At 42.8% G+C, this 26497-nt stretch overlaps 1 pseudogene; it reads right to left on the bottom strand.

Moving 5' to 3' along the window:
- Nucleotides 1–228: 228 nt before the first annotated feature.
- The window catches only part of LOC125155623 (60S ribosomal protein L12-like), a 34347-nt pseudogene continuing 8078 nt past the window's right edge, over nt 229–26497 (bottom strand).

Below are 26497 nucleotides of genomic sequence, written 5' to 3'. Positions count from 1 at the left end.
GGGGGGGATTAGGAAACAAAACAAACCACACCCCAGGTTTTGTTAACTGCTGTTGCATAACAAATCACCTTAAACTTTAGTGACAGAAAAGGAGGATTTAGTCTTCCCCCTGGAAACCGTGGGAATTCCATGATGCTGTGGGAAGGGGGGAGGATCCTCCCAAACCCGCGCGGGCAGGTGGGCCTGGCTGTGTGTGGGCTGGCGGGCTTGGACCACCGGCGTCGCCTCTCAGCCTCCAGTAGGCGGGGCCAGCTCCCGAGAGCACGCTTTCCGGGCTGCGTTCCAAGGACGCAAAAGTGCAAGCTGCAGGTGTTCTTGTGGCCCGGCCCTGGTACCTGCCCGGTGTTCGTTCTGCCACATCCTCTGGTCAAACCTGTGTTTAAGGTGTGGGGAAATCAACACCTCTTTTTTTAATATTTATTTGAGAGAGAGAGAGAGCACATCCAAAAGCACACACACAAGCGGGGGAGGGGCAAAGACAGAGGCGGAGATCCCAAACAGGGTCAGCGCTGTCAGCGAAGAGCCTGACGAGGGGCTCGGTCTCACGAAGCATGAGATGGTGACCTGAACCGAAATCAAGAGACTTAACCGACTGAACCACCCAGGCGCCCCCAACAGCACCTCCTAATGGAAATATCCAAGAATTGGTGACCTTATTTCATTTACCATATACTTCTAACAAGCACACACAACCTATTCCTCCACCAGCCACACCCTATACTTCCTGTAATTTATAGCCACAAACAGTGGCGCTTGGGCGGCTCAGTCAGTTAAGCATCTGACTTGGGCACAGGTCAGGATCTCACAGTTGGGCTCTGTGCTGACAGCTCAGAGCCTGGAGCCTGCTTTGGATTGTGTCTCCCTCTCTCTCTGCTCCTTCCCGCTGGTGCTCTATCTCTCAAAAACAAATAAACGTTAAAAAAATTTTTTTTAATTTATATCCATGAATAAATGCATATTCCCTCACTATTCACCTTTCATGTACTGTCTTCCTCCAGTCCTCTGCATTCCTGAGCCACCTAACACATGTATTAGTTACTTTTAAAAGTGCTATCATGCTGATGTTAGTTAGAAAGTAGCATACCATAGGTTCATAGTGAAATACATACTTTCAAACTGTATTTCATTCACTAAACAGATCCCTACTGCATGCTCACAATGGTTAGCACTTTACAGTGCAGTGTGGTAAGGGGTACAGTGTTCTAGATAAGCACTTACAGAGTCTAGCTCAAATCTGGAGTCTGGCAATAACCCCTGGAGGAAGTGATGTCAGAGCAGATAGATGATGAGAAAGAATTAGGCAGACCAAGAAGACGAGGAAAAATATTGTGGTTGCAGAAAATGGGATGGACTGTCTGAAGAGCACAAATCATTTCAATGAGGCTGGACCTTTGAGAAGTGAGTGGAGTGAACAGGAGCAGGGCGCTAGGAGGCAGTAGAGGGGTAAGGACCTTACTAAAGGATAGATAAAAAGAGTGAACTTTCTCCTGAGAAGACCAGAAGGGATGGTTAGTGCTTTTAAAGACTGCAGTGCCGTGGTCCAGGTCTCCTGTTAGAAAGATCACTCTGCCTAAGAAAGAAAGCCATTGGAAGCTTTCAGTTTTCTTTTTAGATAGGCCACTGTCCGGAAGTTACGAAGGATATTATTTTAAAATATGCTAATAGGCCATTGAAAGATTTTTAAGGAAAAGAATGACGGAATTTGATGACTATTTTAGGGGTATGATGTTCTGGAGGAAGTTTCAGGGCATAAAAAGACGAGGCACTGAGGAGGTGGAGAAGGTTTGGGAGGGAGGGACGCGTGGGCGTCAGGAGCACCGTGTGCGTCACTGGGAGGCAGGATGAAAACCAGTCCCCAAAACTGGACAGGCTCCCGGAGACGCTGGCCTCAGGCTCACCCAGGACCCAGCAGTTCCCGTTGTTTACCACAGCTCAGATTGAGGCCCCAGAGGGAGGCAGGTGCTCTCTGGCCACAGGACAGAGTCCCTTCCAGACCCTTCCCCAACAGTTGGAACAACACTCACAAAATGTCCCCCAAGTTCTATCCCGATTGAGATTTGTTTCAGGAAAAACTCAAGATCACTGGGGATATTTCTGAAAGGGCGGGCCTACGCCAGCCGACTCCATCTTGTTCTGTGTCCTTCACCTAAACCACGCCTCCTCCCTTTGAGTGACCTCCCGCTCACCCATTCAAGCTTCCTGATCAAAACACGCCACTTCCCCAGCCAATCGGCTGCCCCTAGACCCCTATAAAACCTTTGTGCTTTTGAAACTCGCTCTTTCCCTGGTATCTCACCGCTGCCTGGGTGCGGGTAGGGGATTGAGCTCGAGCTAGCTCGAATAATGGCTCTTTGCTTTTGCATCGGACTCGGCTCCCTGGTGGTCTTTGGGGATCACGAATTCTGGGCATAACATTTCCCCCCAAAGAGACCTGACTCTCCCACTGTGTGAGGAGACCAGCAGGGCCCCTCCGTGGGCTGGACTCTTCTCTCCCGCACAGAAGAGGGGCAGGGGTGGAGCAGAACTGCAAACCCAGTCTGGGGACGCAGGAGCTGAGGGGTGACTATGAAAGGAAGTGCCAGGTGGAGCTGGGGGCTGAGGCAAGGAGGGGGTCATGAACCAGCACCAAAACAGAGCCGCTCTGGGTATTACAAGCAGAGATGTTTAATGGAAGAAACTTGCCATGAGATGTTTAAAAGCAGGAAGAGAAAAACGGAGAAGAAGGTTAGCTAGAGGGCAGAAGGGGTGAAAGAGAAGAGAGACTGAGGATATGGAGGGAGCCTCAGACCTCAGGCGGGCACCAGCTGCTGCTCTTAGGCTCTGGGCCTCCCTGGGGCCCAAAGCAGGAAGGGAGTGAGTCCCCCCTGCGCCCCCCCCCCCCCCGGGGGGCCTCAGTGGCCGGAGGGACATGGAAGAGAGAGATGCCAGGGGCAGCGGGTTGCAGAGATGGAGATGTGGTTCCCCAGCTCCTCCAGGGCTTCAGGCGCAGAGAAAACAACGGGTAAATGACCTGTACCTGCCCACTTCCTCAGACTTGTATTTTTGTGGTCCAACAAAATATTTTTTTAAATTTATTTTATGTTTTATTTTTTAAAGTTTACATCCAAATTAGCATATAGTGAAACAATGACTTTGGGAGTAGATTCCTTAGTGCCCTTTACCCATTTAGCCCATCCCCCCCCCCAACCCCTCCAGGAACCCTCCGTTTGTTCTCCATATTTATGAGTTTCATCTGTTTTGCCCCCTCCCTGTTTTTATATTATTTTTGTCTCCCTCCCCTTGTGTTCATCTGTTCTGTGTCTTAAAGTCCTCATATGAGTGAAGGCATGTGGTTTTTGTCTTTCTCTGACTAATTTCACTTAGCATAATACCCTCCAGTTCCATCCACGTAGTTGTAAATGGCAAGATTTCATTCTTTTTGATTGCTGAGTAATACTCCATTGTATATATATACCACATCTTCTTTATCCATTAACCCATCTATGGACATTCAGGCTCTTTCCATACTTTGGCTATTGTTGATAGTGCTGCTCTAAACATGGGGGTGCATGTGTCCCTTCAAAGCACACCTGTATGGATAAATGCCTAGTAGTGCAATTGCTGGATCGTAGGGTAGTTCTATTTTTAGTTTTTTGAGGACCCTCCATACTGTTTTCCAGAGTTGTCCAACACTATTTATGGCCATTTAGATGTATCAATTTTAAGTTTAGTGGCTTTCAGTGCATTCGCATTTCCTATGCAACCATCACCCCGTGTCCTGGGTGAGCCATCTTCACAAACTGAAGCTCTGTACCCTCCACTCTCCCCTCCCCAGCCCTTGAAAATCACCATTACACTTTCTTTAAGGATTTTTTAAGCCCCATCAGGCATTAATTGTGCCATAAGTTTGCCACTTCCTTTATCATTTCATTTATTGAGGTTTGCTGATAAGCCCTCTTCGTTTTTAAAAAATTTATTTTTAACTTTTATTATAAAAATTTTCAACCACATATAAAAGTAGAATTGTAGGGGCACCTGGGTGGCGCAGTCGTTAAGCGTCCGACTTCAGCCAGGTCACGATCTCGCGGTCCGTGAGTTCGAGCCCCTCGTCGGGCTCTGGGCTGATGGCTCAGAGCCTGGAGCCTGTTTCCGATTCTGTGTCTTCCTCTCTCTCTGCCCCTCCCCCATTCATGCTCTGTCTCTCTCTGTCCCCCCAAAAATAAATAAACGTTGGGAAAAAAAAAAGTAGATTTGTAGGGGTGCCTGGGTGGCTCAGTCAGTTGAGCGTCCGACTTCGGCTCAGGTCACGATCTCACAGTTTGTGGGTTCGAGCCCTGCGTTAGGCTCTGTGCTGACCGCTCAGATCCTGGAGCCTGATTCAGATTCTGTGTCTCCCTCTCTCTCTGCCCCCACCCCCCACTCACACTCTGTCTCTCTCTTCTTCAAAAATAAATAAACATTAACAAAATTTTTTTAAAAAGTAGAATTGTATGATGAAATGAATCTGAATGGCTCATTATTCAGTTTCAACAATTATCCAATATTTTGCAAATTATTTTTATTATTTTAATCCAAGTTAACATATAGGATAATAATGATTTCAGGAATAGAATTTAGCAATTCATCACTTATGTATAACACTCAGTGCCCATCCCAACAAGTGCCCTCCTTAATGCCCATCCCCCCAAACCCTCTTTTTGTTGACCTAAAAATTAAAAATGTTTTTGTTTTATCTTCATCCTTATACATGTTTTCATTCAGTATAGAATTTTGGGTTTTCAATTCTTTTGTTCGAATGCATTAATGAAGTCCTTGTATATTCTTTTGGTTTCTATCTTTGCTAATGAGAAGTTAGCTATCAAATTAACTATGGCTGCTTTGACGGTAATTCATTCTCTCTGTCTCTGTCGGTCTCTCTCTCCCTTCCTTCCTCCCTCCATGTTTTTAAAATATTTTCATTGATTTTGATTATCTGCAGTTTTACTGTGGTGTGTTTAGGTATGACTTTCTTTTTTATTTGTCTTTCTCGGAGTTCATTAGGCTTCTTGAATTTGTATTTTGGTATGGTTAACATTTCTGGAGAATTTGCAGGCATAACCCTTTCAAATAGAGCCTCTGCCAGTGCTCTCTCTCCTTCTGGAAGCTTCTTACTCTTCCCTGAAGTTCTCTCACCCTCTCCTCCTAGTTTCTATCTTTCTCTCTCTTATTCTGTATAATACCTTCTGCCCTATCTTTCAGGTATGTCATTTTCTGTGTTCAACCTGCCTTAAATACCATTTTACTGAAACATTAATTTGTTTTTTTTTTCACGTAAAAAGGTTTATTTGTTTTTGTTGTTGTTGTTGCCGTTGTTTTTACAAATTTGTTATTTCACTTGTTATAGTTTCCTATTTCCTGAGGATATTTTTCAGTCTCATATTTTTGAAACATAGTTATCATTAAAAATAATCTGCTGTAGGGGCGCCTGGGTGGCACAGTCGGTTAAGCGTCCGACTTCAGCCAGGTCACGATCTCGCGGTCCGGGAGTTCCAGCCCCGCGTCAGGCTCTGGGCTGATGGCTCAGAGCCTGGAGCCTGTTTCCGATTCTGTGTCTCCCTCTCTCTCTGCCCCTCCCCCGTTCATGCTCTGTCTCTCTCTGTCCCAAAAATAAATAAACGTTGAAAAAAAAAATAAAAAAAAAAATAATCTGCTGCTGGACACCTGGCTGGCTCAGTCAGTAGAGCATGTGACTCTTGATCTCAGGGTCATGCACTCAACTCCCATGTTGGGCGTGGAGCCTACTTAATAAAAAAAAAAATCTGTTGCTAATAATTCTAGCATTTGAAATCTTTGGAGGCTAGTTTATGCCAGTTTTTCTGTTAGTTCCTGTTTATTGCACCTTATTTCCTTGTTGTACTCATTTCTTTAATTTTGTCCTACTTTCTTCCCTTGAAAATTTATCTGTCAGATTTTCCAGAGACCCAGGATAAACATTTCTTCAACCAGAGAGAGGTTTTGCATTTGCTACTCCAAGCACCTGGGTACTAGGAACTGTAACCATTTAAAAGTAAATATGTCTCATAGCCAAAGTATGGAAAGAGCCCAAATGTCCATTGATGGGTGGATGAATGGATGAATGGTATATATACACAATGGAGTATTACTTGGCAATCAAAAAGAATGAAATATTGCCATTTACAACAATGTGGATGGAACTAGAGGGTATTATGTTAAGTGAAATTAGTGAGTCAAAGATAAATATCATATGACTTCACTCATATGAGGAATTCAAGATACAAAGCAGATGAACATAAGGGAAGGGAAGCAAAAATAATATAAAAACAGGGAAGGGGACAAAACATAAGAGACTCTTAAATACAGAGAAAAAACAGGGTTGCTGGAGGGGTTGTAGGAGGGGGGATGGGCTAAATGGGTAAGGGGCATTAAGGAAGACACTTGTTGGGATGAGCGCTGGGTGTTATACATGGGGGGTGAATCACTGGATTCTACTCCTGAAATCATCATTGCACTGTATGTTAACTAACTTGAATGTAAATTTAAAAATAAATTTAAAAAATTAATATGTCTTCATGCCTGATACTGTTAATTTTGGCTGCAAGTGTTCATAGAGTCAACATTGGGTTTTTAAACTCAGGGGCATGTCTTTTTCTCCACCTGATCCCACTTGAGAGGCAGTAGGAAAGGGATCCAGGCGCACTCTGGTCAGTCTGTCTTCTTAAGGCAGCTCTATTTCAGCTCACTTTCTCAGCTGTTTCCAGCCAAATCTGCAAATACCTCCAGAGCCAGAGTGAACCATAGCTCACCAGCAACCTCTTGTTTCTTGACTTCCAAATTTTGAACTATCTTCTCTAGAAATTTTAAGAAGCTATCTTTTCAATAACTTCTAAGAAGTTTTTTCTGATTCTGTCATTTTAAGTCATCTTCAGTAGGAATGTGGTCCAAATAACAAAGCCTGCTGTTCTAGAAAATGGAAGCCCCCTAATTATCATTCTACCTATTTTCTCATTTCTATCAAGTTTCTGCACAGTCCAATGTTAGCCATAGGGCTTCCTCAACTCTAATATGGGGTTAATCATTTTTTCCCAGCCCACAGAGTCAGTGTGAATGTCAAATAAGGTACCTGTAAGTGGAAGTTCCTATAAACCTATGTGTCATCCAGAGGGAACAATTAGGAGGGACGTGAGCACAGTGATTTGATCACTTGTGTGTTATTCTCAGCTCTAAAATTCCAAGAGTCTATATTTCGGATGAATATGTCTCATCTCCACTTACATATATAAATCTTTAGACCTTTCTCTCCCCATTTGTAATACCAAGTACCATTTTTTTCCCCCTCTGTGACTCTACCTTTCCTTAAAAATTCATGCAAGTATACCTTCTACAGAAGGGGTCCTCATGATGCCTACAAGAATCCAGATGTGTGATTGCCAGTTAGACCAACTTAATCAGAATCTCTGGTTGGGGTGTGGTCCAAATGAAGCTATTGTATGGCCAAGGTTAATAATCATGTTTTATATAAAACCTTTCATGCCTTCTGAATCTGATCTTTTTTTGACTTTATCATTAATTGGGACAGAGCCCCCAGTGCCTCATGAGTTAGTTATCTTGTTGAATTTGTAAATGTCTTATCTTTCAAAATAGAATACAGATTCGTTTATGGATGATCTAGCTTTACCTCCCATATTGCATTTGCTTCCCATATCCCTTGTGAATAATAAAGCACCTAAATGTGTTTCCATAAATGATTGTCATCAGGTGTAGGAAAATGACCTGTTTGTCCTAGGTAACATACTGATGCCAGTTTCTAAAATAAAAAAACAAAAAACAAAAAACTTCAATCAGTTACATTTCTATACACCAATAATGAAGCAATGGAAAGAGACATCAAGGGATCAATACCATTTACAATTCCACCAAAACCCATAAAATATCTAGGAATAAACCTAAGCAAAGAGGTGAAAAATCTATACACTGAAAAGTATAGAAAGCTTATGAAAGAAATTGAAGAAGACATAAAAAATGGAAAACATTCCATGCTCATGGATTGGAAGAACAGATATTGTTAAAATGTTGATACTACCCAAAGCAATTTACATATTCAATGCAATCCCTATAAAAATAACACTGGCATTCTTCACAGAGCCAGAATAAACAATCCTAAAACTGGTATGGAACCAGAAAAGACCCCAAATAGCCAAAGCAATCCTGAAAAAGAAAACCAAGCTGGAGGTATCACAATTCCAGACTTCAAGATGTACTACAAAGCTGTAATCATCAAGACAGTATGGCACTGGCACAAAAACAGACACATAGATCAGTGGAACAGAATAAAGAACCTAGAAATGGACCCTCAAACGTATGGCTAACTAATCTTTGACAAAACAGGAAAGCGTATCCAATGGAATAAAGACAGTCTCTTCAACAAATGGTGTTGGGAAACTGGACAGCAACATGCAGAAGAATGAACCTGGACCACTGTCCTACACCACATACAAAAATAAACTCAAAATGGATTAAAGACCTAAATGTAAGACAAGAAGCCATCAAAATTCTAGAGGAGAAAACAGGCAACAACCTCTTTGACCTTGGTCATAGCAACTTCTTACTTGATATGTCTCCAGAGGCAAGGGAAACAAAAGCAAAAATGAACTATTGGGACCTCATCAAGATAAAAACCTTCTACACAATGAAAGAAATAATCAGCAAAACTAAAAGACAACCGATGGAATGGGACAAGATATTTGCAAATGACATATCAGATAAAGATTAGTATCCAGAATCTGTAAAGAACTTGTCAAACTCAACACCAAAAACAAATGACCCAGTGAAGAAATGGGCAAAAGAAATGAATAGACATTTTTTCAAAGAAGACATCCAGATGGCTAACAGACACATGAAAAGATGCTCAACATCACTCATCATCAGGGAAATAGAAATCAAAACCACAATGAGATACCACCTCACACCTGTCAGAATGACTAACATTAACAACCCAAGCAACAGTAGATGTTGGCGAGAATGCAGAGAAAGAGGGTCTCTTTTGCACTGCTGGGAATGCAAACTGGTGTAGCCACTTTGGAAAACAGTGTGGAGGTTCCTCAAAAAATTAAAAATAGAACTACCCTATGACCTAGGAATTTAACTACTAGGTATTGATCCAAAGTATACAACAGTGCTGATTTGAAGGGACACATGCACCCCAATGTGTATAGCAGCACTATCAACAATAGCTAAAGTATGGAAAGAGCCCAAATGTCCATTGACAGGTGAATGGATAAAGAAGATGTGAGATCTTTCTATCTATCTATCTATCTCTCTATCTCTATCTCTATCTATCTCTATCTATATATATAATGGGATATGACTTGGTGATCAAAAAGAATGAACTCTTGTCATTTGCAACAACATGGATAGAACTAGAGTGTATTATGCTAAGTGAAATAAGTTAGACAAACACAAATATCATATGACTTCACTCATATGTGGAATTTAAGAACAAAAAAAGATGAGCATAAGGAAAGGGAAGCAAAAATAATCTAAAAACAGACAGGGAGACAAACCATAAGAGACTCTTGCGTACAGAGAGCAAACAGGTTTGCTGGTGGGATATTGGGTTGGGGGATGGGCTAAATGGGTGATGGGCATTAAGGAGGGCAGTTGTTGGGATGGGCACTGGGTGTTATATGTAAGTGATGAATCACTAAATTCTATTACTGAAATCATTATAACACTATACGTTAATTAACTTGGATTTAAATTAAAATAATCAATTAAAATTAAAATTAAAAAAATAAAAATAAAAAAACAACTTCAAAACATTAGAGAATTGGTTGAATAAATTATGTGTTAACCCTATGTGGGATACATTATAGCTATCACAAAATATGTTGGAGAAGACTATTGAATGGTAAAATGACTTTGGTACATTACACAACAAGCCATAAATTACAAACAGTATGCAATTTTCAAAATTTAGGGAAGAATTTATGGACAAGTGGTATTCTTGAACTTTTTTTAATTCTTTTTTTTATTTTTTAGAGAGAGAAGTTTGGGAAGAGAAGCAGAGAAAGAGAGAAGCTAAAACAGTCTCCTCACTCAGCATGGAGCCCAACACAGTTTTTGATCTCATGACCCTGGGATCATAACCTGAGGCACAATCAAGAATCAGAGCTCAATCGACTGAGCCACCCAGGTTCTCCTTGAACATTTTGTATTCAAAAAGCAAAATAAAAACAAAAGCAGCATTGTTTTCCTAAGATGCCTTGCACAAGTGGGGGAGGGGCAGAGAGAGAGAGAAACAGAATCCCAGGCAGGTTCCAAAGCTGTCAGCACAGAGTCCAACGTGGGGCTCAAACTCAGGAACAGTCAGATCATGACCTGAGCTAAAGTCAGATGCTTAACCAACTGAGCCACCCAGGCACCCCTCACCACTGCCTTTTAAACAGTACCTCTCTTTTCTAGATTTCCATCCAAGATCATTGTCATCCTGGGAAATGATTTATCTGGCACAAACAGAGGCACCACCTCTCACGTTTTTGCTGTCACCCTGTTGCCAACATCTGCTGTGTCCCTCCATCTAATACAAGATATATGGGCTGTGGACATAGCCTACAGGTTTGAGTGTAAGTATGATTGGTCACCTGGCTAAATCCTGGTTATTAAGTATTTGGATTCACTAAAGTTCTAAAAGCATGACACTAGAATATAAAAGGAAGCTATAACAAGGTTCAGCTTTTTATAACATTGGGTGGGGGCAACTCTGTGAGTGAAGTGGAAAAGAGTGTCATGAAAAGAGTAGATCACTTTTTTACTTGGAGAATAAAATAGTTTTACAAAGAAACTAAAGTAAAACTGTGTGCCAAAGGAGCCCAAGATATTAAAAAAAAAGAAGAAGGAGAAGGAGAGGGAGGGGAAGGAGGGGGAGGAGGAGAAGAGGAAGAAGTAGGAGGAGACAGAGAAGGAGAAGGAAGAGGGGGGAGGGGGAGGGAGGAGGGGAAGGGGAAGGGAAAAGAAAAATCCTGCAAGAGAATATATCAAAATGTCACCTACCATCAGAACTCATCCATTTCTGGCTGGAATGTTATTTGGTACAAACACCATTGAAAACAGTTTGGCAATAGCTCTCAAAATTACAAATTCACATATCTTTTGAAGCAGCAATTCCACTTGTAAAGGTAATTTATGATATGCTAACACATTTGCAAGATAATATATGTGCGCCCTTAACTAATGCAGCATAGTGTGGAAAAGCTTGAAAATAAAACATCCATCAGAAGGAACTTGTTAAATAATTATATATGACTGAAGTTTACGCAACTGTAAGATTAAAAGATAAAAACACTTTATGAACTCATACACAATAATCTCCATACACAATTTAAATAAGAGAGGGGAGAAGTAATATGCATACTTCTCAATGTAGTATGTATATAAAATTTGGTTGCCTTTAGGGAGAGAAAATGTGTGGAGACAAGGAATTTTTTTTTAAAGACTTAATTTTTCAGAGCAGGTTTAGGTTTACAACAAGATTGAGAGGAAGGTACCAAGATTTCTTGTATAGTTTTTGCCCCCACATGCATTGCCTCCTCCGTTAACAACATCAGTCGCCCAGAGGTACATTTTTTCTGAGGATGAACTAACATTGACACATCGCAATCTCTAAACGTTCACAGTTTACCTTAGGGTTCACTCTTGGTGTTGTACATTGTATGGATTTGGAAAGATGTGTAATGACATATATCCATCATCATAATATCATACAAAATATTTTCATTACCCTAAAAAGGAAAGTTTTCATTGGGCACTCTTTTGTAGCTCTTGAATTTGAGCCATGTAAATGAATTGCCTAGTTAAAAAAAAATTAATTAATTAATTATTTAAAATAGTTTTAAAAATAATGTAAAATATTGCCAACCTGCTGGAGTGTAAGCTTCCTGGAGGGGGAAGGACTATGTCTACCTTGTATGTAGTCCTGTGCCAGCACAGTGCCAGCATAGAGTAGCTGAATAGTAGCTGACCAATAAATGAATGATTAATATTTAGTATTGGGTTTTAAGAGGTTTTTTTTTTGTAATTTGCAAATATTCTAGAACATAGAGGTATTGATTTTTTAGTGATCAGAAATAGAATTTTTAAGTGGAAAGGAAAACTCAGATACATTATAACTTTTAGACCCAAGCAAATGGCTCCCCTGCTCTGGGTCAGCCTTGTGCCTCACGTAGCCCTGTGCACTGGAGCATCTTCCTCAAAGTTTTCTTGTTGGACGGGACCAGCTGAGCCTGTAGTGCCATTGAACAGGATGCTACAGGTGTGGACCAGATCCCAAGGTGCTCTCCAATCCTTGCCCACTGTCCCCCTGCCAGGGGTGACCAGATGCCCCAAGCAACTCCAGGATTTGTGTTCATGCATTCATTATCCCTGCCTGGCCCCGTGGCTGGGTCCTGCTTCCAGGAGGGTGACCAGAGAACAGATAGCTTTCACTGGCTGGTGTGGTATTTCTTCTGTGGAATTGTGTGGCATGGGCCACCAGCTGGTTCTGATACCCTAATTTTGAGTGACTGTCACTCAAGTCAGACACAGTGTAGTGGGTAAGTTCGGGGCTTGACCACTGAGGGTTTACCACGAAGCCTTGGGCTTGCATCCTCATAAATCCCGTTCACTGGTCAGTTCTCATCCATGTTCTGACACGTCACCAAGTTGTTTACAGAAGCCAGGACACCAAAAAAAAAAAAAAAAAAAATTTGCTGGGACTCACACACCCCAAGGGTGGCCCTGTTTCTAATACAATCATTTGTATTATTTGAAAGATTTCAGTGGCAGCAAATGGAAGTGTTAACATTCTGACAAATCAAAGCAGACATTTTGTTCTAGAATAGAATAAAGGAAATGAAATGGAATAGAATAATGTTGGTAGGTGAGGAAAGAGACCTAAACCACTGGAGTCAGAGTCCCTACCCACCAAATCCAGAATCAGAAGAGCCCAGTGAGTTATACATTGGGCTGTTTTCACAGCTGAAGTCAGTAGTTATACAGTGATTTAAAAAATTATATGTATGAATACATAAGCTTCAACCCCCTTGCCCATTCTTGGCAAGTTCAGAAGAGGTCAAGCCCTATGACTCCAGCACAGCAGCTCTGGACCCCCTGCCACATGAGGCTATGGCCCACAAGGTCCACCTCATCTTGCATGGTCATCTCCCTGCACACCCCAATACATTCTTCCAAAGAAATTGAACTTTAGAGAGAGCGGAGGGTCAGAGAGATCAGCTCGAGAAGAGGCCACGTTAGGGAGACAGTCAACTTCTTTTTCCTAAAATCAGAGACTGAAACCCTCTTAGTTTTCTGCTCTTCACCTGTAGCATGTATCTCTGAGCTGAATCAGGCAACTCTGTACGATCCAAAAAAAGCGCCTTGTCGCTGACTAAAAACCCCTCGGTCCTTCCCTACTCTAGACCAGTCCTTTCTGCTCCCTCCAGGAAGCTCCAGACTTCAAGTCAGACCAGAAGCTGTGGAGAGACCCTCGCTGAGGCCCACCAGCTCCTTCCCTGATGTCCTAGGAGGCCACAAAGGCAGCAAAGCTGTGACTCATGACTTACGTTAGGCCAACATGCTGTTGCGCTAAGAAATCCAGCAGGGTCTCTTTTTCATTTTCATGGATGTACCTGTATGTTGCATGTGAGGAGACGTGTATGCTGGTGCAGGCAGAGAAGGAAGGGGTGACACGGATAGAGCACTTGTCACTGAAGGCTGGATCCAGCTGGGTACCGTGGACACAAACACCACTTACGGGGCTGTGTGTCATGGGCCTCCGGATGTTTGTTTGGCTCCTGTCTCCCCAGCATTGCTCACCAAGCCATCAACATCTTGATTCTGCCTAATCCACAGAATCTGAGAACCTTGTGCAGCTCCTTGTCCCTCACCTTCTGCCTCAAATTGAGGGAGAACCCATGCAACCAGACAGGGAGGCCTGATTTATTCTGGAAAAGAGTCACAAGTACCCTGGGTCAGAATGTGAAAATCTAGTAGTTTATGAGTGGAAGTCAGGGAAGTAGATATGTTCAAGCAGCCAGTTTTTGACTGTCTGCTGATGCTTGGGACTGAACATGTAGGTGTCGGCAATAGACAAAGCCGGGTGGAAGGCAGGCTAGTAAACATGGGAGGAAGCACCCAAAAAGTACTGTTAGTGGATCGCTTGCTGCTGATGCCCATTCATGCATTTATTAAAAAATACATTTTAAGCACCTACTATGGGTTACTGCAGCAGAAGACTCAGCTCAAGTATCTGTGCCTGGTCTTGCATCAGGGGCAGTGGGGGACAACATACATCTAAACAGATAAATACAATAGAGTATTCCTGATCTGATGATGGGGAGGTTCTGACGTGGAGCTGTGGGGGCCCGAAGGACAGAGCAGCCCCTTGTACCTTGCAGGTAGGGTGGAGGGACAGATGCATTTTCATGCACAACATGGAACTTCAAAGGTGAGGAGGTAACTGTAGGCAGTGATGAGGCTAGAGATGAACTCTCGGTAGAGGGAGGAAATGGCACAGAGGGGACGCATAAAGGAAGAGAAAGGGATGCCGGGAGTGGTTTCACTAGTGGACTTGGCCTGTGTGTTGGGCTGGAAATGGGAGAACAGAGAGCTGGGATGGGTGAGTGGTCAAGGGCTGTAGGTTTAGACTTATCTCACGGGTGATGCTTGGGAGGGACCACAAATCATGGCTTTGCATTTTATTGTATTTCAATTTTTTGATATTAAAAAATCCATATTCTAGTTAGGTTGAAATACATGATACAAAATCATTCTGTTGTATCAAAAATAATAGCAATATTTTTTGTATTATCCCTAGATAAACATCTGCAAATATTCCCATTTATGGAAGCAAGTTCATTACTATAAATCAAAACAAGGCAGTAGATATAGCCATGGAGAAACCTGTGCCTTGGACTTTTAAAAAGTCACAATGGGACACCTGGGTGGCTCAAGTGATTAAGCACCTGACTCTTGGTTTCAGCTTAGACCATGATCTCAAGGTTCGTGAGTTCCATTCTTGGTTTTGGCTCGGGTTGTAATCTCATGGTTCATGGGTTCGAGCCCTGCGTCAGGTTACAGCATGGAGCCTGCTTGGGATTCTCTCTCTCCCTCTTTCTGCCTCTCCCCTGCTGACCTTGTCTTTCTCTCTCTCAAAATAAATAAATAAACATTTAAAAAAAATAAAAATAAAAGAATTTAAAAAGCACAGCAAAAGCAATTGAGGGGATGGGTTGTTGAGCACCAATGCTTGCAGAATAGGCCAAGTAGAAGGGCCGCAGGGAGGGAACTGAGTGGTCTTGGTCAGCGAGTTGGCCAAAGACCCTAGGGGAGCTGGAGGGGACAATAGGAAGCTGCGGAGTTGGGGAGGAGAGTGTTAAGAGGGTAGATGTCAAGGGAATGCGATCAGAACAATTTGGCAAGTAGGCGATCATGGGCTATTTTGTCCAAGAATGTTCACCGGAGTGCTGGGGTAGGAGCCCAAAGACAGCAGCAAGCAGAAGAAGGAGATTGAATGAGAAGGGGGAGCCAGTGAGGGTGCAGGCTAGTCTTCAGGATCCTGGTTCTTGCTGGATGGAAGGAGGTAGCTTCCCAGTAAGTGAAGCAGTGAAGGACCTGAGTGCTATTGAAGCTGAGAGAAGGGAAAGGTTAAATAATAGTAGGGGTAGGGGAAGCCAAGCCAGGGCATATGACCTGGCAGCACCAGAGAGAGAACCAGAGAGATCTCTGGAAATGTAAGGGTCATTCCAGAGCAGGAGGAAAGACTAGGGCCTAGAGGAAGGCCCTAGTTTGGAGCAGGGAACAGGAGGCAGGGTGACTTAGTATCATTCTCACCACCATCCTGAAAGTTTAAAATTATTTCCGAATAAACAGTTTTGAAGATCGTGAGGCATTTGTAAGTTATATTTATATTTATTTTTTTTAATGTTTATTTTTGAGAGAGACAGAGACAGAGCTTGAGTGGGGGAGGGACAAAGAGAGGGGGAGACACAGAATCTGAAGCAGGCTCCAGTCTCTGAGCTGACAGCCCAGAGCCAGACGCGGGGCTTGAACTCACAAACCATGAGATCATGACCTGAGCCAAAGTTGGACGCTTAACTGACTGAGCCACCCAGGAGCCCCAAATTTGTGATTTATATTTTTAAACAAAAATGGAATCATAACAACTATTTTGAAATCTTGCTTTTTTTTTTCAATGTATCTTGTTGATAAGATAATAAGACATAGCATAGACAAATCTCCATCATTCTGCTCTGTGGCTGGGCACGATTGCTTTGTCTGGATGAAGCATAATTTATCCCATCTACCTCTTGGTAATGAACTTGGATCTGTCCACAGTTTTTGCCTTTGCAAATGACATATGATCACAGTTTTGAGCAAACACTGAACAAGATTTGCTTCTCACAAATACCATGAGTTTAAGCATATATTTCTGTTCTCAGCCTCAGTTCTATCATTTGTAGAATGAACATTAAAAATACTACATTGGGGATATCAGAGGGGTGCCTGGGTGGCGCAGTCGGTTAAGCGTCCGACTTCAGCCAGGTCACGATCTCGCGGTCTGGGAGTTCGAGCCCCGCGTCAGGCTCTGGGCTGATGGCTCAGAGCCTGGAGCCTGTTTCCGATTCTGTGTCTCCCTCTCTCTCTGCCCCTCCCCTGTTCATGCTCTGTCTCTCTCTGTCCCCCCAAAAAATAAATAAACGTTGAAAAAAAAAATACTACATTGGGGCGCCTGGGTGGCTCAGTCGGTTAAGCGTCCGACTTCGGCTCAGGTCACGATCTTGCGGTATGTGAGTTTGAGCCCTGCGTCGGGCTCTGTGCTGACTGCTCAGAGCCTGGAGCTTGTTTCAGATTCTGTGTCTCCCTCTCTCTCTGACCCTCCCCCGTTCATGCTCTGTCTCTCTCTGTCGCAAAAATAAATAAACGTTAAAAAAAAAAATTAAAAAAAAATACTACGTTGATTTAGTGGTTGCAAGAATTTAATAATAAAGTACTGTGCATAGAACCTGACATACAGGAGGCCCGACTCTTATAACAACAGCACCTATTATGAACGCCTTCTCTGGACATCTCTCTGCACGTGCACGCACGTGCATGTGTGTGTGTGTGTGTGTGTGTGTGTGTGTGTGTTGTTCTCTCTATATAATGTTTCTGGCAGTGGAATTCCTGGCTCAAGTGTATGGATACTTCACACCGTGGTAATTATCACTGACTTTCTCTCTACAAAGTTGTCCCACTGCTATCAAAAGTGACTGCCCCCCACTTGATCATTATACTGGAAATAGAAATCTTTAAAAAATATTTACCAGTCTGAGGTGGAAAATTGCCCAGAGCTGCTTTATTTTATGTCTGTTTTTCAACACCTGTCAAATGTTTATGGCAGTTGGTACTTTCTCTTTAACAAATTCTGCGTATTTGGGGGTGGGAGGGAGCTCACCAATTTTCTACTGTTTTGTAAGCCTCTTTGCACATTAGAGAAATGTGTCTGCCACGTGTGCTGCAAAACGGTGTCTTTTCATTTTGTTTATGGTCGGCTTTTCTTTTCTTATAGAACTTCTAACTTTTTTATGAGATCCAGTTTTTGGCTCTTCTCCTTTGTGGCTTCTAGGCTTCTTGTCCTGCTTAGGATAATTGTTCCATGATTATAAAACATGGCACAAATGCTTTGCGTTGTTTCTAATACTGTTAAGATTTTGTTTACTTTACATGTAAATCCTGATCCATCTGGGATTTATATTAGTGTAATAAAGGAAGGGAGGATTCAACTCCCCCACTTCCCAGATGCTTAACGACTGTTCCAACCCATCTACTGAAGAATTTGTCTTCTGGCCCCGACACCAGCTTGGCTCTGCTGTGATTGCTGTGTGTGACCTCGCTGAGCTCTTCAAGGGCCAGGAACACAGGGTTTTCTCCTCTCTGACCCCCCAGGGCCCCTAGCAGAGCGCTGAGCACAAAAGGGCAGCTCCCGGGCTCAGAAGGCAAACTGGGGAGCCCATCTGGAGTCTCAGCAAGGGACCATGGCTGTGCTAGAATGAGGTCTGGTCCCTCTTTGCCCTTGGCGGTGACCTGTGACCTCCCTACAGATGGAGCCAGCATTTCCTTCCTTCATGACCTTACCCAGCTCAGTGGCTCTTTCAGAGGCCCCTCAGCAGGAAGGGCAGGTAACAAACAAGTAACGGTTACCTGAAACTGGACTTGCCTCTTGGTGCATGTTGAGCCCAGACACAACAAAGCCAAGGAATAGGAGAAGGAAAGGTTTTATTTGCAAGAAGTAAATGAGAACATCATCGGGGATCTTTTCCAAAGCACTGTCTCCCTGGGCAAGTTTGAAGCTAAGGATACATTCATCTTCATGGAGGGTTTGCACAATGAGGAATTCATCACAGAGCTGGGGTAGAAGTGGGGCATCTGGGTGGCCCAGTTGGCTGAGCATCCGACTTCAGCCAAGGGCAAGATCATGAGTTCCAGCCCCACATCGGACTCTGCTGTCAGCACGGAGCCTGCTTCGGATCCTCTGGCTCCCCCTCTCTCTGTCCCCCCCCACCCCCGTCCCTCCCTGCTCATGTTCTCTCTCTCAAAAATGAATAAACAGGGGCGCCTGGGTGGTGCAGTCGGTTAAGCGTCCGACTTCAGCCAGGTCACCATCTCGCGGTCCGTGAGTTCGAGCCCCGCGTCGGGCTCTGGGCTGATGGCTCAGAGCCTGGAGCCTGTTTCTGATTCTGTGTCTCCCTCTCTCCCTGCCCCTCCCCCGTTCATGCTCTGTCTCTCTCTGTCCCAAAAATAAATAAACGTTGAAAAAAAAATAAATAAACATTAAAAAAAAAAACATTAAAAAAACTGGGGAGAAGTCATCTTAAGGTGATAGAGTCCAGGTCTCAGTAGATGGAAGTCATGAGGCCTGCAAGGGTCGGCACCATGGATGTTCTGGCTCCAGTCGGTCAGGTACCCAGTGCTCAGAGGGGCTCAGATCCTACAAAGATAACTCAAATATGCTCCAGGTCAGTCTCTACTTTTGAATCAGAACTGGGAGTTTCACCACTGATTTATCATCCCTGATATAATTAGGCTACCTCCTGGCCTGACAGCTCTTACTTTTTTTGTTCCCTTAAAATTATTAAGGACTGAAGTCTATTTTTTCCGCAATTTCAACATATCCCAGGAAGTCCTGCAAGAAACGTGTTTGGGGCAGGTAGGGCTGGTCAGACAGAGATCACAGGACGGCCGGGGGCCTACAATGACTTTTCTTGTGTCTATGTCTCATCTTTCTTTTTCCAGGGACTCCTGACTCTTTCTGCTTACGCAACCATTAACAAAGGGGAGAAAGGGTCCTCTGTTGTCATCTGTTCACCAGAATATTACAGAACTGCAAAAAAGTGACAGAAACCACAAGAACCTGAATACCTGGGAATGTGTTTATAATATATTAAATGGAAATAAATTATATAAGGGAATATATAGATAATCCTGTTTTTGTAATAAACAATTCATGTAAACATTGGAAAGATCTGGAAACACGCAACCAAGTATTCTGCATGGTTGTAGCAAGAGGGTCAGAGAGCTGAGTAGTGGTCCAGAAATGGAAGCGATGCCACAGGCCCCTGGGCCTCCAATGGCCAAGTGAACTCAGGGTTCACTTCGGTATTCACATTCTCTCCAGACTAGAACGGGAGGTGCTAATCACATAATTTTCAAGAACCTTCTGGTTATAAAGAGGTTTCCCATGCAAATAGGCCTTCAGGGAGAGAATGTCCAGACTACATTGATGACATAGTCACCTTTAGTCAGTACATTGTGTTGTGTTTTGGTTTTTGCCTTTACCTGTATGAGCCCAGAAAACACAAGTCCACTAACGAGTGCTGGATCAGTGCGCCCTGATCAGCGATCAGGGTGCACTGACTCTTAGTTCACAGGACACTTGCCAAGGACAGACCCAGGAGTAGCCTGCCACCCACCCCTCCCAAGCTCCCTGGCAGCCTGCAGGGCATCCTGAGACCCTTTCAATGCAGCACCCACCCCCTTAGGCTAATGTCAAGCTTAGATAAAGTGTCCCATGTGAGCCAGGGTGCCTGGAAAACAGTGCTCAGCAAAGCCATTGCTGTCTCTCCCTCCTCTCCTATTCATCAAAGGATTCTGCTTTTATGGAGGGGATTTGTTTGCTGGCTGTCCTGTTTCCCCTCCCCTGGGATTAGTTGATCTTTTAGAATTCCAATTTAAATTGCATAATTGACTCTTAGCTATACTTCCTTGGTATTATTATTATTATTATTTAGTGGCTCCTAAGTTATTGAACTATACATTGTTAGCCTTTCAGAGAGTTAACAGTGCACCACTTCACGTAAAATATAAGATCCCTGCACCCATGCAAGGCCATTCCCTGCACAATGCAAAGTTACAAATCTTTGCTTAAACATTCCTATGCATTTTAAAGGAATCAAGAGAAAAAAGTAGTCTTTAATGCTTACCCACATCCTTATTATTTCCAGTGCTTCTGCAAGGGACTTATGCACTTTGAGGGCAAGGACAGAGGTATGGTGTGAGCAAGAAGAGTTAGGGGTTCCCGCAGTTTTCAAGACACCAGAGAAGTCTTTCAGGCCCTCTGCTTTTTTCCATGATCCCTACTTGCCCAAGCACACTTCTTGCAGAACTTCCTAGGAGGTGTCAGAATTTCAAAGAAATGGGAAAACCTCAGCAGTTAAGGATTTTAAGGAACAAAGAAAATGCAAGAACAGTCTCTACCAGGCCAGGAAATAGTCCAACCATATCAGAGACAATGAATCAATGGTAACCCACACCCCTCCCTGCTCAGTGCTGACCCAAAAGAAAGCAAGGCCCTGCATTCCTTAGGTCAGACCAGGAGCCCAGGACCCCATCCAGTTTATATGAACTCTCAGAGCAGGTCCAAAATCCCTTCTCCTTATCCAACAGTTACCTCTGCTTACCTCATTACAGTTACCTCATTACAATATTCATGTCTCCAAAGGAGGAGCAAAAGCTTCATTAACATAAGATGCATGTACAGTCTTGTTTTCTAAGTACACCTGCACAGTCTTATGCCCACATTTACATGTGATGACAAAGCTCCCCTTTCTTCCCTTCCTTAAACACTGAATAAAAAGGGCCCTCCCATCCCTGCTCCGGGAGTCATGGCCTTGGAAATTATTCCCCATCATCTCCTTATTTGCTACAAATAAAGTTTCCTTTGAGTGACAACTGCCTGTGGTGTAGTCTCCATCTGTACCTCATCGAGGAGCAAACTCCCATTAGTTTGGTTACAATGGAAGCCAGAGAATAATCCAAGACAACATACAAATATTGTAGAATTTATAGGTCATGGAAAGAGTCCCAAAGAGTTGATGGAATTACCTGGGTGATTCAGGTAGTGACCTTTGTCAGGGAGGAAGAATTTCCTCTGCCTTTCAAGGTCCTTCTAGCTGGACTTAGAAAGAAACTGACATGAGACAGATCAACAGGAGAAAGTCAAATTTAATAGCATACGTATGGGGAATCCACACAAACATGGACATTGCAAAGACAGACATGATGCTTATATGAGCAAGGAGAGGGACAGGATCTGAGGACACAAAAGGGAGAAAGACCATTAGCAGGAAGGTCAAAGGACTTGATATTTGGAAAGCAAAGTTTGCCCTATTACAAAGAAAAATTTCTTAGGTAAAGAGGAATCTCTGGTAATAGCTCTCTTCCTGGTAAAGTGGGCAGTTGAATGGGAGGTAAAGAGTTTTTCCTGAATCTGCTGGGTTTTGATTGCTTTTAACTGAAAATAACCCATCTTGGGGTGCCCTTCCTTCAGTCCCTACACCTTCACTTTTCAGGGATTGGATTTATTTCTCTGATCAAATATCTCAAGACATGTGGAATTTTCTTTTTCCTTTTCTGCTTTTATGAGTTCAGATCTAATAAATTCACTTGTACTCTCTGTCCTCAAACATTTTGGTTCTGCTTGATGATTACATTTTAGAGGAAGAGTAGGGGGTTCCATCAGTGGAAACACTGCAATTGCTTCTCTTAAACCTTCCTGGAGGGTCTGTGTGGCTCAGATAAATGCATCCTTTTGCTCTCCTTTAAGGAGACCATTTGCAGGAGGGACACAGCAGATTGGCCCTCCCAGCCCTCAACCCCTTCAGCCTTTCCTGCTGATCCCCATAGGCCCAGGAGTACACAACCTTTGTTCTGAAGACTGTCAGAAAGTCAGGAGTTTGGATCAGGAAGTATGGAGAGAAGCAAGTAGAGAGGTAGGCAGGGGAGAGATCAGGCAGCACCTTTATGATGTCAAGAATTTATTCTAAATGCAGTGAGAAGTTATTACAGAGTTACAAGCTCAGGGGTGAACATGGGATATATAAATAAAGACATTTCATTTCATGGGAATTGGCCCTAGTACTAAATATTTGCAAACTCATTTGAGCCCCCAAAAGTAAACCTCCTGCTTTATCAAACTTATTTCTAACCTCATAAATAAAAATGTACGGTTAAAGGAAAATTACTTACTTCTCAACAACCACAGTGATTGTGCAAAATAAAAAAAAAATAAAATTAAAACTGAGGAATTATAATGAGGAAACTGTGCAGACCTGCTTTTAACCAAGGGGGAGGGATGAAGGCAGGTCACTAGCAGGGATGAGCATGTCATTCTATTCCAGAGACAAAATCACAACGTTTCTTGGAAAGCTTACAAATAACTGAAATTACCCTCCCTGACAATTCCCCTTTGCTCCTTTACTCAGTTCTTGGCCTGAGACAGAGGAGCAGTCCCTGAGCCAGGAGCCTGCCTGGCCCATGGGGTCAGCCCATGGGGTCTCCAGTGGGCATAAACAGTTTCACAGACTGAAAACACCTCGTGACAGAGATGGATCAGACAAACCAAAGCCAACCCCTAATCATGTGTGAACACAGACAAAAGCAGGAACTGTCATCCAAACCACAAAACTGACCAGACATCTTATCCTGGCTAATGAGTGATGGCTGATTCTTTTTTTTTCCTTTCGTTTTTTTTTTTTTTTTTAAGTTTATTTATTTTGAGACAGAGAGAGAAAGCCCAAGCAGAGGAAGGGTAGAAGAAAGAGACAGAATCCCAAGCAGGCTCTGCACCATCCATAGTAAGCTGGATGCAAGGCTTGAACTCACAAACTGCAAGATCATGACCTGAGCCGAGATCAAGAATCAGATGCTTAACCAACTGTGCCACCCAGGTGCCCCATGATGGCTGATTCTTGATCAGATATAGCATTAGCCACCATCTGTTCTTTCCACCTTCTAGGTATGAATTATCTAAATATCATAGAATTAGCCCTACTGCTAATCGGTAGCAAAGCCTTGTGTCCTAAACATTCACCAAATCCCTCACATAACCCCAAATCCTGTGAGTCCTTTCTACCCCTTTTACTGGGACACACCATGGTGTGAATTGTGAAGAGTTAATAAACTCAACTTCGTTCAACTACAGCTGTGTTCCTGGAAAGTACTGACAGGCCAATTAATTTACATAAGGAGGGTGAGGATCACATTCCATAGACAACAAATTTGCTTTTATAAACCCTGCCTTGCTTTTGTTTATAGACTAATCTGGTGATCTAAACATTTTATCTTAATGATACATCTCCCTTTATCCCTTAGAATGCTTTTGACCTTAAGGTCAATTTAGTCTGATATTAATATAGCTACTTAGATTTGGGGGGAATTAGTATTTGCATGGTATTTTTTACTCTCAGTCTATATGTAGGTTTAAATGTATCTCTTTTTATTGGATAATAAATTATAATAAATTTTCCTTGAACTATTGGCCATTTACATTTAGTGTAAAAATGTGATACATTTGGGTTCTGTTGTACCATAAAACCTATGATTTTTGTTTTCCTGTTTTTTTTTTTTTTTCCTGGTCTCTATTCTTTACTTAACATCTATTATTTTTTATTAATCTACTTTTCCCCACTTTACTAATTTAGAAGTGTTAAAAAAAAAAAAAAGAAAGAAAGAAAAGAAAACCTCAGGCCCAAAATAATATCACTTAGACCAGGTTCCCAAATCAGGGATTAATATCTAATCTAATTGCAGTTTCAATGTCCCCCAGAAATGTGGCTTTAACTGGTCAGTCAGAAATTTTCTTTTTTTTTTTTTAATTTTTTTTTTCAACGTTTATTTATTTTTGGGACAGAGAGAGACAGAGCATGAACGGGGGAGGGGCAGAAAGAGAGGGAGACACAGAATCGAAAACAGGCTCCAGGCTCTGAGCCGTTAGCCCAGAGCCAGACGCGGGGCTCGAACTCACGGACCGCGAGATCGTGACCTGGCTGAAGTTGGACGCTTAGCCGACTGCGCCACCCAGGCGCCCCAGTCAGAAATTTTCTTGTCAGCACCAATAAGTTAATTTGTCACTGGCCCCTCTCCATTCCCCAAATGAAGATAAATCATCTGAATGATAAGATTCCCTTTCCCTTTCCCCTAAAAGAAAGTGACCCTGTCTGGGACAATCTTTTCTTTTCTTTTGCTAATAACTTCTTTGCCCCACCCTGTTTCTTGTAAAACCTTCCATTTTGTACAACTTGGAGTCCCTCTCTACTTGCCAGATGAGGTGCTGCCTGATTCTTGAATGATGTAATAAAGCCAATTTCTTCAAATTTACTTGCTTGAATTTTTAAAAACAGATTTTATGTATTTCTGTTCTTGTGGTGGTCAAGAAATTACAATGTGCTTTATTAATTTATTAATGTCTAAATTCAACTTATTTATGTCATCCTTGATAATAAAAGCAATTTAAAACACTTTACCTCCATTAACCACTCCAATTTATTTCTTTGTTTCATGTCTTTCAATTTTATCTTGTTTTTTAATTTACTTTCTTAATTTTTTTATGTTTATTTATTGAGAGAGAGGAGAGAGAGAGACAGAGCACAAGTGGGGGAGGGGGAGAGAGAGACGGAGACACAGAATCTTAAGCAGGCTCCAGGCTCTGAGCTGTCAGCACAGAGCCTGACGCAGGGCTCAAACCCACAAACCTCGAGATCATGACCTGAGCTGAAGTCAGCCGCTCAACCGACTGAGCTACCCAGCGCCCCTATCCTGTTTTTTTTTTTTTAAACTGTATATGTTATTATTTTTCTGTTTGATGAAATCAAAATCTGTCTAGATATTTCCCATATTTACCACTTCCTTTAGAACTTTCTTCAGATGAGAGTCTACAGGTGAAGAACTCTCCTAATGTTTACTTGTTCTGAAAATACCTTTATTTTACTCATGTGCTTAATAGATAATTCATTCAACATAGGTTCCAGGCTGACAGTTTTTCTCCAGCCAAGGGATGGCCTTATTTCACTGTATCTTAATGCAGCTAGAAGTCAGCGTCCAGTTTCATCTCTGCTCCTTGGAAGATAATCTATTATTTTTTTCATTGACTGCTTTTAAGGTATTCCCATTATCTTCTACTTTCTTCAGTCTTACTATGATATACTAGGTATGTCTTTTTAAATATTTATTCCACTGGGGCACCTAGGTGGCTCAGTTAATTGTCTGACTCTTGATTGAGGCTCAGATCATGATCTCAAATTTTGTGGGTTCCAGCCCTGTGTTGGGCTCTGTGCTGACAGCACGGAGTCTGCTTGGGATTCTCTGTCTCCCTTTCCCTTAACCCCTCCCCTGCTTGTGTTCTCTCTGTCTTAAATAAATAAATAAATAAATAAATAAACATTAAAAAAATATATCCATAGGCCTTAACCTAACTGACCAATGGGCCACTTACAACCAAGCATAGTTACCAAAAAAGGGAAATTTCTATACATCCCTATGCCTCCTCACCTTCCTGCTTTAATTTTTTTTAACGTTTATTTTTGAGACATAGAGAGACAGAGCATGAATGGGAGAGGGTCAGAGAGAGGGAGACACAGAATCTGAAACAGGCTCCAGGCTCTGAGCTGTCAACACAGAGCCTGACGCGGGGCTCGAACTCACGGACCGCGAGATCATGACCTGAGCTAAAGTCGGCCACTTAACCCACTGAGCCACCCAGGCGCCGCATGCTTTAATTTTTTTTAATATTTATGTATTTATTTGAGAGAGGGAGACCAGGGTGTGAGCAGGGGAACGGCAGAGAGAGATGGAGGCACAGAATCTGAAGCAGGCTTGAGGCTCTGAGCTGGCAGCACAGGCCTGATGCAGGGCTCAAACCCATGAACCCTGAGATTATGACCTGAGTCAAAGTCAGAAACTTAACTGACTGAACCACCCAAACACCCCCTCACCTTCCTGCTTTAAATAATCCCTCCCCCACTGCCTGGTTGCAGAGTCTCTCCTCTGCCGTCCTGCCCACCCTTCCCTTGCAGTGTTTTCAATAAAGTTATATTTCCTTTGTTCTGCTTTCGATGAATTCTTTTACTGCCTGAGTCACTGACTTCCATCAATTGTTGCCCCACATTTGGGGAGTCCCATCTGATGGAGACAGACACCACAGCGGGTACACTTGTAATGCCCCCGATTTCAA

Source organism: Prionailurus viverrinus, chromosome F1, assembly GCF_022837055.1.
Source record: "Prionailurus viverrinus isolate Anna chromosome F1, UM_Priviv_1.0, whole genome shotgun sequence".
Lineage (NCBI taxonomy): Eukaryota > Metazoa > Chordata > Mammalia > Carnivora > Felidae > Prionailurus > Prionailurus viverrinus.
This window is presented reverse-complemented; position numbering and strand designations above follow the sequence as displayed.